The sequence below is a fragment of the Hyaena hyaena genome, unplaced genomic scaffold (assembly GCF_003009895.1).
Source record: "Hyaena hyaena isolate Hyena2069 unplaced genomic scaffold, ASM300989v1 scaffold_784, whole genome shotgun sequence".
Classification (NCBI taxonomy): Eukaryota; Metazoa; Chordata; class Mammalia; order Carnivora; family Hyaenidae; genus Hyaena; species Hyaena hyaena.
The window spans coordinates 422,107-435,528 of NW_024081419.1; positions in this window are offsets into that span (position 1 = coordinate 422,107).

Below are 13,422 nucleotides of genomic sequence, written 5' to 3' on the forward strand. Positions count from 1 at the left end.
ACTTGTAATTATGCCTTTGTTTAATTAGATGCCTCTATTCTTTGGCTTATGGGCCATCCTTTGGTCTTGAAGACCGTCACTTCAATCTCAGATCTGTCATCTTATTGCTTACTTCTCCAACTCTGACTTCTGTGCTCCCTTATAAGAACCAGTGTGATTATATGGACCCACTCAGTGGATGTAGGATAGTCTTCCCATTTCAAGATCCTTACTTTAATCACATCTACAAAGTCTAAATCAAAGGTAACACTCAGATTCTGAGGATTATGCCATGGATCCATTTGAGGGGCATTATTAGCCCACTAAAAGGGCTTCCAATGTTCCATCTTATTCATGGTAGCTAAGAGCTGTGTAATGATAATTTGAAGCTCATTGTCCAAAAGCCTTTCCCGTGTCCTTGCAGTTCTAGTTCTCACAATGACGCTCTAAAGTTTCAAAGATGAGAAAATTGAGACACAGAGAGATGAATTAACTTGCCTATGATCATACCACTGTGATTCTAGAGAGCAGCTAGGATTTTAAGTCTGATAATTAGGTTCCAGAGGCCCCAAGTTAACAACATTACTCTAATGCCTCATCAGGGCTGTTCTTTTCAAACTGTTGTAGTTCCTTAGAGCAGACAGATTAGCAATCAGTGTATAATTATGTGGGATTCTTTCATCAATGGACTGGTGGCAAATGCTTGGGCATCTTGGTTTAAGACTACCCTGTTTACAAGTGGAAACAGGTAAAGGTTATTCTCAGCCAGAACTAGCTCTTCTCCATGAAACCCTCCTCAGCACAAGTAGTTTGCCCTCATTGACATAAGGCATTTTATCATTTCTTCCCCTAAGTATAAACAATAAAACCCAATTTGTACACCCTCTTCCTAGGACCCTGTGTTTTGGATATACCAGAACTGTCCTGCATAGTCCTGCATTTTATGGCAGTTGTGTTAGTCATAGAATGGAGACAGAAGCTTGTTGGGAGGGAGAGTTGGCCAAGAATGAGGACTCTAGCTGCCCTCAAACTTTTTCAGAACTAGAACATTTGTTTAAATAAATGCACTTGCTTTTACATGGAATACTATTTCTTGCTTCCTACTAAGTCCAAGTCTATCTACATCAGCCTTCAAACACTGATACACAATGTATTCAATGTACAGCTTTGATTACTCCAGAGCAAGTCTTCTGCTCCAGCTGGACAAAACTAGTCACCATTTCTTACTTCTCTGAAGTTTTTGGACTCATGCCTCTCACCCCCATCTGTAAATCCAGGCTTCCTCAAAAGCCAGTAATTTGACTCTTCCATTGGCTCTGGATTTCTCTTCTTATATCATTTCCCTGAGAAATGAACTTGGAAGACCCTGGTTGTAAGAGCTCTGGGAAAGGTCATGAGGTACACATAATTACAGGGAGAGATCCTGTTGGCTAATATATCAAAATATTAACCTGCCAGGGTTTGAACTACTTTTTGAAGAAAAGATACATGAAGGACTTGCAAAGAAAGAGGATGTCTTTAACCCATAAGGTTCTTATCAGCGAAGATGCCAAAATCTTTTCATGAAATATCCTTAGCTGGCAACCATACAAATATCTGGGTGACTTCAGTTTGGCAATTCTTATAAGCTAGACATGTTCCTTTTATTCAGATTTGGACTTGAGATTATTGGAGAAATACATGTTCTCTATTTGTACTGTTAAGATATACACTTTTTTAATTTTTTTAATGTTTATTTTTGAGAGAGAGAGAGAGACAGAGTGCAAGCAGGGGAGGGGCAGAGAGAGAGAGTGAGACACAGAATCTGGCAGCCTCCACGTTCCAAGCTGTCAGTGCAGAGCCCCACGCAGGGCTCAAACTCACAAATGGCGAGATCATGACCTGAGCTGAAGTTGGACACTTAACTGAGTGAGGCACCCAGGCACCCCAGGACATACATTTCTTGAAGATAAAGAGATACTGCTTTCTCTCCTTTAAATATGTAATCCAGCAACAGTATATGTAGTCTTTGAAAACATTTTACACATTTTCTTCTACAATGTTCACCATTAGCGAAATGACTGTCCAAGTTGAGATGGCTGAGCAGCTACGTACAACAAACATTTCCTACATTTATTCATTTCTGTCATCTAATTGATTTGTCCCACTAATATAAATAAGACTTAATGCAGCTTTATGGCAAAATGAAAAAATAATAAAGATTATAAATAAAAATAATATTGAACAAATGTTGGACTCATAACCCTTGACTGGCTGAAAACCAATGTAACACATATTTTCTAATTAATTGTAAAATTTTCTCAAGTTGTAGTAGAAAAATGGAGCCTAGTAAAATAACTTTATGACCAAAAATAGATTCAAAATATCTCCTAGCCAAATTTTATACCTAGTGGAACAGAAAATCCAATAAAATATCTAAAAGCTTGATCTGAAATTACTATACAGTTGGGAAATCAGGGCCTGCTTTGGAACAAGAGAATATATGGAATGAAATGAATATGAATTATAAGAATACATTTTGGCAATAGTGTACGAAGGAGGAAGAGTTAAGGAGTCAAGGGCATAGGCTTCCCTAGTGAGGAGCATAATTCTATCAATAAGATTACCTATAATTACCAGCACATAATAATTATAATTAAGGACAAACTTGTGTTTAGATATTTTATTATTGTTTTACAATCTTTATGGATAATGAAAACCCTTAATGAGTAGATTGCAGGCAGACCAATTCCATCCCTCCTCTTTTGGTACACAACTGTATTTTGAGTGTCTAATATCTAGAGAATGTGTTTTCTTAAATTTGTCCTAGTAAATATGTGTGGAATAAACAAATGAACCATTTTGACTGAAGTCACACAAGGTTAGAAGTAGGACTGACATACTATAGACAAGAGTGTAATGTAGGAATTACCTGTGTTTAGCACTTCTTACATCATTGATTCTTTTAAAGAAACACTGCTATGTGTTAAAGTGCTACAATAGATCCTGGGAATATACAGCTAAATAAGGGCCATGCCCAGTTTTACATATTAGCCTATAGGAAATAACAATCCAGTAGGAAAACAGACACAATGGAAAACAAATTATAAAACATGTGGATGCACACCGTGATGATGGTGAGTATGAAGTCTGTGGCGACCATGAAAAAGGAACAGTTGATTTTCCTTGAGGCAGAGATGCTAAAGTCACACAACTGGACTGGATTTTGAAAGACAAAAATGAGTGCCCACTGGAGTGCTGGGGAAAAGTTGTCTGTTTCAGTATTGACAATATAGGGGAGCAAAATAACTGGCTACTTCTTTCATGCCAAGCTTCTACCTATCTTAGGAATGGTTTTACCTCCTTTGTAAAAGAGGACCTTTGGTGGTGGGATTATGTAAGTCATTGAATCACCAAATAGTGGACACTCAGACAACCCAGAAGGTAGCATTTTTCTTTCAGGAGTTTTCTGGCATTCCTCAAATTAGACCCTTTGGGCGATTACCTGTCTAATATATACAAAAGGCTGGCTAAGATTTGGGTTCTCCAGTTGAGACCTTCTAATAAAAAGGAGACATAGGGTCATTTCCACCAAATAAATAACGTGGTTTAATAGTTGGAAAAAACTAATGAACTCAGAGTTGTTTTAAAATGTATGGGGTCTAGTTTTGGAAAAAGAAATCACCTCAGTTTCCCAATAGGGTTGTAAAATACAAGTCCTAGAAAATGTCAATGCAGGTTGTAAAAAATTAAGTACCACTGGAAATTATCTACATAATCCTGGTTTGTAGGATTTCCATTTCAGGAAAATACCTATTAAGGTTATTACACTGTTGGTCACTGACACAGCATCATCTTTCTCTTGGGCTAACTCTACCTCAGCATCTCAGAATGCAGTACAACCACCATTTTTGCCCTCCCTGCCCTCTCCTACATCTCTATTATATACAGTGGTGGCTGGAATAGTTTGGTGTCTAAAGATAATGACTATTGTCATGTTTATTGATGGAAAGTGAGCTTTTGACTCATTTCTTATTTCTCTTTCCAACTAGGGGATTCCAAATAAGCAAAGCATTGATAAAAGGTGAAGAGAAAGTGCCCAGTCCTACCATTCTTATATATTTTTCTCCTCATTTACATCTGATGATTGTTCATAGCCCGTCTGGTGACTACTTGAGGCAAAGACTCCTACATCTAATTCCACTATGCCTTGGCAAGTGAGGTCATTGTTTAGACATCCCTCTGAAGTGCTGGCGTTATCACCTTGCCATAACCAGATTCTACACCGTGGTTATGTCTATGGGGATACCAGCTTTTGTTCTCTGTCTTCTCATCCTCAAATTCAAACTCATTAAAGATTTGTGGTTCTTGCTGTAAATGAACTACTCTATTGGTGTACAAGGGTATAAATGGCTTTTAAACTTGTAATTCTACCTTGTATGTTTTGAAATACCATTCAATGAATGCTTTTTTTTCCTCTCCTGGAAAATACAAATATTTGCCGATCTAGCTTTAAACAGGAAAGAAAAACCTTTATTCATGAATTGTTTAGCTTCCTATTTTGCTCCTTAGATTTCAGGTGTATACTTCTGGGCACAGCTGGTTTCTAAGCTTTACAGGAGACTCTGTCTCTGAAAACAGATATTTTCACCAAATTGTCATTAAATACGGGGTAAATTTTGATTCATGTCAGCACCCCTTCCCTCTTTGGAGTTTGTTTCTTTTTTGTTCAGGTGCAAATGTTTCTGCACAGCTGTCTGGAGCACCTTTCCAAGCCTTGTGCGGAAAATAAAAATATTTTCCTATTCAGTTATAGCAACAAAAGAAAAGGGGAAAAAACAGTCTTGCCTTTTCTACTTTCTGAGCATGTAAGTAGCAGTTCCACACTGTCCCCTCATGGGCTCCTGGCCCCAAACAGCACACTGCAGGCTGACTGCCAACCCATTTTGTGTAGAAGTAGCGTTGGCAGGAGTTTGCTTTGGCAAAGGATCTGTTTCTTTCTCAACCTAAGGCTATTACAAGCTTCCTGTTGTATCTGCTCTATTCGATTTGCTGCCTATCATTCTGCTCTGACCACAGCTACCTTTTAATCTACTTAGTGCATGAGGGGAATATAACAAATCCTTCAATTATTTTATCTTATCACAGGATGTTCTTCCACTTTTTTTTTTCTGTTTTAAAGTGTATCTCTTGGGATTTGGAGCTAGAAAACTACCAAAAAATCAGTCTGTCTTTCTCCTCATCAATATTTAGGTAACCTTGTAAATGGCCGTTCTTGAATGCCCTTGCATCTCCTGAATCTGTGTGAAATGCTTGCAAACATTCAAAGTGAACACAGGTACTGGCGTTGGATCATTCTGGCCAGAGTATGTTGGCAAAATATCAAGAGCTTGTATGCTCATATTTTGGTATTATTTTAATAAACAAGTTTTATTTCAAAATCAAAACAATTACACTAATCTTATAGCTCATTGAGATCTTCCTCAGTAGAATCAATGATAGTTAACTTCTGTAATCAATGATAACTTTGTTTAATTCCAAAACTTGTAAATTTCTGAGCACATCTAGGCAAATAACTACTCCTGGTCTCAACTGTATCATCTCTAAAGATGGGAATAAGAATAAAATTTTCAGCATCTGTATTATTGTAAGGATTGAATAATATGATATAATCTACATACAGTATTTTGCATATTGCCTGGCATTAAGATGGTGATGAAGATGATGACAATGATGATTGATGTAACTCCAGTTAGTAATAAGCCAACTTTTTTAAAAATGTTTTATTTATTTCTAGGAGAGAGAGAACAAGAGAGAGAGAGAGACAGCGTGAGCAGGGGAGGGTCAGAGAGAGAGGGAGTCACAGACTGAAACAGGCTCCAGGCTCTGAGCTGGCAGTCAGCACAGAGCCCGACGCGGGGCTCAAACCCACGAACCGCGAGACCATGACCTAAGCGAAAGTCGGACACTTAACCGACTAAGCCACCCAGGCGCCCCTAAGCCAACTTTCTTTAAGCTTAATCATGCTTTTGGCTTCTATGTGACAGGATTGTGATGAAATAATAAAATATAGCCCTGAATGCAGTCTTTTGCCACTTCCTTATTTGCAGATCCAGAAACTAAAACTTAAATAAGACAGACAAGAGCCCCCAGATTTTATAATAGCAGCAGATACAGGACTAAAACCTTGATTCTTTATCCAGGCTCTCCAAAGTTCTTGTTTGTTCCTCTATATTGTGTTATTTTCCTGACAACTTTCTTTGTCTTTTGCTCCAACAATTAGAAAACCTCATAAATTTTACAGATAGAAAGCAGATACTAAGGCCAGATTTAGTGGAGGGAGAAGAGGAAGAGGAAAAAAAGGAAGAGAGAATTCCAAATTCCATAGCCCATGGCAAGCTCATTAAAATCTACCCTTTTGGGATCTACAAGAAAAGTGAGCTTGAAAAAGGACTAAGAAAATCCTGGAGTTACTTACTTGTTAGACCTATACTGGGATATTAAGCTAGACCATATGTAACCCACAAAAACTTCTTATTTCTATTCTAGAAGCATTCTTTGATGAACTTCTTCAACCTTTTACCAAGACTTGATCTGCTTTCGTTTTGTCTTGTATGGCTGAGCTGCTGATTCACTAACAGAAAAATCATGCCCCCAATCTCTTTCTCCTTTAACAACTCACAATAGAGGCTAGAGAGTCAAATACAGTCTTTCCCAGCCTCCTTGGGCACAAGGGGTGACCACGTATAAGTAGTAAGATGCCAACTGGGCAGTTTTTAAGACACTTTTTGCTACCTTACAAAGGAGAATAATGAGACAGGAGAGCTTATTCTCCATTTTTTAAAGTTTTGAGTATGAATATTACGTTTTGTGCTAAAGCAGCCATTTCTTCCCCATAAGGTAATAATCATGAAGATAATAAGCCAATATTTAGAGAAACTGAATCTGAGAATATCTTGGAATTAATTTGTTGCTAACATTAAATGTTATGTTTTAAGTCATTATTAGTTGAGTGTTCTTTTGTTTGCAGCAGATGTAATTTCTAAATGAAACTTGTGATGGAGAATTTTAGGCATGGGAGTAGCATCTCCACCTAGGTGGAAGAAGGTCCAAATTCTTACTCTACCAGCTTCAAGGAAGGGGAAAGTATAAAGAAATTTATAAAGCAATCAATCCATGGAGATGATTTAAAGATGATTCAGAGAGTAAAGAGATTTATTGCCTTGGCAGATGTCTAATTATAATATTGCTAATCCTACCATTAAAAGCTTTACCTTCTAGCACAGTAGATCAATTATTTTGCCTTTAAGAGGTAGTCTTGAGCAGTGCTGCAAACCATCTAAAAATCTGTGTGTTTAGAATTTCATTGAACTTTACAGATAAGGGAGAATTCCTGATTGTTTATAGTGAAGATACTTTATATCAGAAGTCATATTTTGTTTGCTCAACTGCATGGTTGACATGATCAACTGACTCTTATTGAAAAGCCCAATAGAATATACAAAATATCTCTGAAGTCCACTTGTCAATTATCTTGTCGATGCACATGTCCACTTTAAAAGTATACTCCAGGTGCTTGTGTGGCTCAGTCGGATGACTCTTGGTTTCAGCTCAGGTCATGATTCCAAAGCTGTGGGATGGAATCCCACTTAAACTTCTCTCTTTCTCTGTCTCTGTCTCAAACTCATGCTCTCTCTTTCTCTCAAGAAAGGTACACACTAGTTTTTTAAAAATTTGTTTTGTATAAACATTTTTGAAAGTGATTAAAAATGGACGTAACCTTTGACCCTGCAATGACACCTCCAGGAGCTTACTTATTCACCCTGTTAAATGAAAGATGGCTGCAATTATTTATTATTTCTATTGAGAAATAAAGTTTTATTTCCCTCCCTTTAACTTCAGGCTGGAGGCAGTAGGTTCGTTGGCCAGCAGAAAAGAGCAAAAGTGATGACATGCAACTTCTATTTTTTTTTTTTTTTTATCTAACAATGACATTTATTTATTAACTATATGACCTGCTTATAATTTGGAAGACACCAAATAACGGGTTATACAACATAATGGCTTTTCTGTGGTTATATAGGCTAGTTAATTTCTTTCTTTTCTTTTTTTTTTTTTTTTACAAATAGTTTGCAACTTCTAAAGTTAGGTCATAAGACACCTTGCAGCTACCATCTGGGCCTTTTGGAACACTCTTTTTTGAGCTCTGAGTTGCTATGTAGATGCCCAAATACACTGAATCTGTTATGTAGAACAGTTTATGTTTAGAGAATTCTATCAATAGTCCCCAGATTTCTAACTGTACTTGTCAAGGCACCAGTAATAAGAGGAAGTTGCCTTGAACCCCAGACAGCTCATCTGGCACCTAACTTCCACTGAGTGATTGCCATTGATCTCACATGAAACAGAAGAATCACCGACAAATTCCTGACACACAAAACCTTGAGATAAAATAAATTATGATTTTTAAGCTGCTAACTTTTGTGGTAGTTTATTATACAGTAATTGATTACTACAATACATAAGTACAAAAAAACATGTATGCAAGAATGCTCATGAAAGCATTAACTATAAAAATTAAAACCTGGAATAATTTATATTCCATTAGTAAGGGACAAGTTAAGCAATCTGTAGCAAACCATATAAAAAATCTACAATACATAAATCTGTTGAAATGATTGAGATATATATTTATATAAAATGATGTAAAGAGTTGATTATTTATTTTGAGAGAGAGAGAGTGTGTGCAAGTGAGAGAGGGAAAACGAGAGAGAGAGAAAGAGAGAGAGAGAGTCAACACTGTCAGCACAGAGCCTGATACAGGACTTGAACTCACAAACCATGAGATCATGACTGGAGCACAAGTTGGACACTTAACTGGATGAAATATCTCGGCACCCTATGATTGTTTTCTTGGTTGTTTTTAAAGTTGATTTATTTATTTTAAGGGAGAGAGGCAAAGAGAGAGGGAAAGAGAGAATCTCATGCTGACAGCGCAGGGCCTGACTCAGGGCTCTGATGAGGGACTTGGAGTGGGGCTCCATGTGGGGCTCAACCCCTCCAACTTGTGAGATCATGACCTGAGCCAAAATCAAGAGTTTAACACTTAACCAACTGAGCCACCCACGTGTCCCATAAAGCTGTTAATAGTTTAAGCATCATGAGAAATTTTCCTCCCCTTGTCGTTATTGTTCATAGATAATTTTGTTTTTGTTTACATTGCTTAGGCAGTACAAATGCATTAAGAAATTTTGGCAATCAGCAAAGGATGGCAAAAAAGGACAGACTATAATTCTATCTAAAGATGCCTTTTGTATTCTAGGCTTTTTCCAAGCATGTTTCATTTTAAGTGAGTTCAAGAGTTACATTGTTTTACATCTTTTATACATTTGGGTTTTCCAGATTTACCATCATATCATCTGCAAATAATTATTTGCTTTCTTCTTTCCAGGTTTCACTAGCTAGACTTAGGACAATGTTCAATAGTAACGGTGTCTTCCTAAAGCTTTGGACTAAGTCCCACACTGTCTCTTGGATCAAGCTCGATAGTCTTCATCATGCTGAGGAAGCATTTTTATCTCTCTATATTAAAAACTTAAACTAGTTAATGGTTTTTGGATTTTTGCTATAGTCTTGGGTAACCAATTGGAAAGACTCTATTATTTTTTATATTCAACTTGTCTATGTAATAAATTTTATTAATAGATTTAATAATAATGAATAGTTTGATTCTTGGACTAAAGACCATTTTGTTGTAGTCTGTTAAAGACTTTGTGTGTCTACAGTCATAAAGATTTGGATATACAGATTTCTCTGTATCTTTGTCATTCATTTATTTTTAGAATAGTTCTTATTTTATAATGTGAATTTAGCAACCTTTCTTTTAGTAATCTATGTTTCCCAGTAATTTTTGTAGCACACACATTATCCATGTTTTGAAAACTTAGAATGAGTCAAGTGTAAAAGTATTGGTCTCTGGAGATGCTTTTTGGTTTGTGCTAAGATTTTGAGAGTTTCCAGGTTTTTTTGTTTTATTTTTTCATTTCAAAGTCCTTGTTGAATTTGTTTTGGCTATTTATATGCTTTTTATTAGATATTTGTTCATTTCCTTGAGATTATTAAGTATATTAAAATCAATTGTTCTAATTTTAAAATGTATTCTCTAGCTGTTAAAATATTTCTTTTCTAATTTTAAAAATTATTTGATTAACCAGAATTTTTCTATATATTTGTATATAAAAATCTAATATTTATAATTTCCATTGTTTTGCTATGTAAATATTTCTACTTGAAGCTCTATTATTTACTTTCTTCTGAATTATTTAGATTTTGTGTATTTTTCTTGCTATCCCCTTGAGTAAATCTTTAATAGAATATTTTATTTGTTTTAGAAATAATGAAAATAACATTTGCATTGATATGTCTTTGGTTGCATCTCATAGGTCAGATATAAGTTTATTTTTTTACTTATTCTGTTAAAGATAATCCAATTTTCTCCTTGACTAATTGTTATTTATAAGAATGCATACAAAAATTTTAAAGTGTTTGGGTTTTATTGAGGCTATTTTCTTTTCCTTTACCTTCTTAACTATCTAGAAATATGGCTCGTTAGGTAAATATTTATATGTGGTTGTATTAAAACTGTGAACTTTTCTTAAACCAATTTCTCAAAGTTAAGAATAGCACTGTACCAATTTATTCACCTTTTGCAATATACTTTCCTCCACCCCCAAACTCCACCTCTGCCTAGTGTTATCCTCTGTAATTCATCTTGGAGATAAGACCCAACAAATTTTTTTTATTATTGCTTCCTGTTTGGAAGGAAAAAATGTTCTAAAGAATATTTTTGAGAATTACATGTGGTTTTTTTTTTAAACATCTGAATGGAGTACGTTCTGAATTTAGACACATCTGAGAATATCTTTGCATTGTTTTCATACAGGAATTACAACTTGGCAGAATATAGAATACAAAATACATTACTGTTAAGGTTTTATTGGCCTTGCTCCAGGTTCTTTTTCATTTTTTAATGTTTATTTTAAATAGGCTCCATGCTCCACTTGAAGCTTGAACTCATGACCCTGAGATGAAGAGTCATGCTCTACCAATTGAGACAGCCAGGCTCCCCTCCAGTTTCTTATTGTATTTAATAAGGACCAAAAATTGGGAGCCAGCTTGACATTTTCTTTATCTCGTGAGATACTATTTTGTCATTGTTGAATATTGGAGAAACTTTTAACTTTAAATATGAAATAATTAGGTTAACACAAAATGAAAATCATTTTATTAGTTTTTTCCTTAACACAATAAACATGAAAAAGTTTATTGGGCCATATCTCAGGTCTTTTCTTTGAAGATATGATCAATCAATTTTCTTTATATTTTTAATCATTGATTTATTTTTAAATATTATTATTATTGTAATTAACATGTTTTATCAAGGTATTTTATGAATGTTTTAAAATGTGCAGTTGTTTAGTATTCAATTCAATTTAACTGTCATCCAAAATATACATCCAAAATTCTTGTTCCTCTTTCTTACATCTATGCCATAGATTACTTCTGCCAATTCCAGAAGTTCATATAAATGGAATCATACAGAATGTATTCTTTTGGCTTAAGTTTCTTTCACTCAGCAGAATGTGTTGTTGATTTATACATCAGTGAGACATTACATTTTACTTCTTTTTTTTAAGTTTATTTAGAGAGAGAGTGCGTACAAGCAGGGGTGGGGCAGAGAGAGGGAGAGAGAGAGAGAATCCCAAGCAGGCTCTGTGCTGTCAGTACAGAGCCTGACATGTGACTTGAAACCACAAAATGAGATCATGACTTGAGCCGAAATCTAGAGTCAGATGCTTAATTGACTGAACCATTCATGCACTCCATTCCATTTTGCTTCTGAGGAGTCTTCATTGTGTGAAATACCCTATTATTTGTTCTTCCTCTTATGGGCATATAGAAGTTTATAGTTTTTTACTGTCATGACTGAGTCTGCTAGAAACATTTTGTTCAAGTCTTTATTGTGGATTTATGTTTTTATTTTTCTTCAATTAATACCTAGGAGTGGAATTTCAGGGTTATAACATAGATGTATGTTTAATTTAATAAGAAATTGTCCTTAAAGTCTCAAAAATATTGTGCCACATTATACTCCCACCAACAGTGTATGAAAGTTCCAGTTCAACTCCATCACTATTTCATGTCAGTCTTTTTGAATTTCAGGAATGTTATGGGTATTGAATGATCTCTCACTGTGGCTTAAATTTGCATTTCCCTGATGCCAGTAACATTGACCACATTTTCAAGAGTTTATTGTCACTTATATTTCTTCATTTACAAAGTAATTTTTCAAGTTATTTCTTAGTTTCTAAATGATTGTTCACTTTTTATTGTTGATTTGTAGAAATTCTTTATATATTTTTATTACAATTTTTTGTCAGATAGATATATTACAAATATTTTTCCAAAGAGTTTTTTAAAGAGGAAATTCAAGAAAAATTCTATCTCTCTTTCTGTCTTTCTCTCACACACATGCATACCCAGAGACAATTTTATATTCAGTTTCTGATTCAGTAGTGGATTCATGAATCTACTTTTACTTCATGACTTTGATATTTTATTTTTATTAAGATTATTATTATTCCTTCAATACGGTTTTAAATTAAATTTTAAGTTTTCCTTGCCATGTGGTTTCATTTTAATATTTTGTTTTATTCTATTATCTCTTTATAAAAGTCTATTTAGGGTATTTTGATGTAGAAGGTGTTAGATGAAATTTTTTAATTGTAGGGTAATTGAGATATAGTTCTTGACTCTAACACAGACTGAACCATCCAACTTAAAATGAACCTGCTTTTTGGGGGACCTGCTCAAGCATGAACAACAACACTTATGAAGAGTCTCCCTGATGAAGTTCTAAATTTATACATATTCTTTGGAAATACCTCAGCACAAAAATAATGATGTGGAAAAACAACAGTATTTGTCTATTTTTCCCTAAATAACAATGCAACAGAAGTTATAGCTATAATAATTAGGTCAAATATAAATATACACACACAATTAAAAGTTACTAATTGTTGTAACAATGTAAAAAATCAATACGACAGAATCTATTTTTGTGGCTTCTTATGTTAAATATTTGTAAGTCTGACATTAGGTTTACTTTTTCTCTAAGTTAGTGAAATTAATTCAACAGTCCTCAATGTACTATCATCTATAGGTCTGTAATGCTTACCACCTAATATCTAACTGCTATTCTTTTTTTAAGAGAATAATTATGCTGCATAGATATAATGGTGGTATGATTCTAGAAATACTTAATTGTAAATAATAAGTTACAGTTTATTGGAAGAAGGATCATTTTAACAGTCCTTAAGTATTGGAATCTTATTCAAATCCAAAGACTACCACAAAAAAAGAGAAAATAAAATATGTATATATGTGTATATACATACATATATA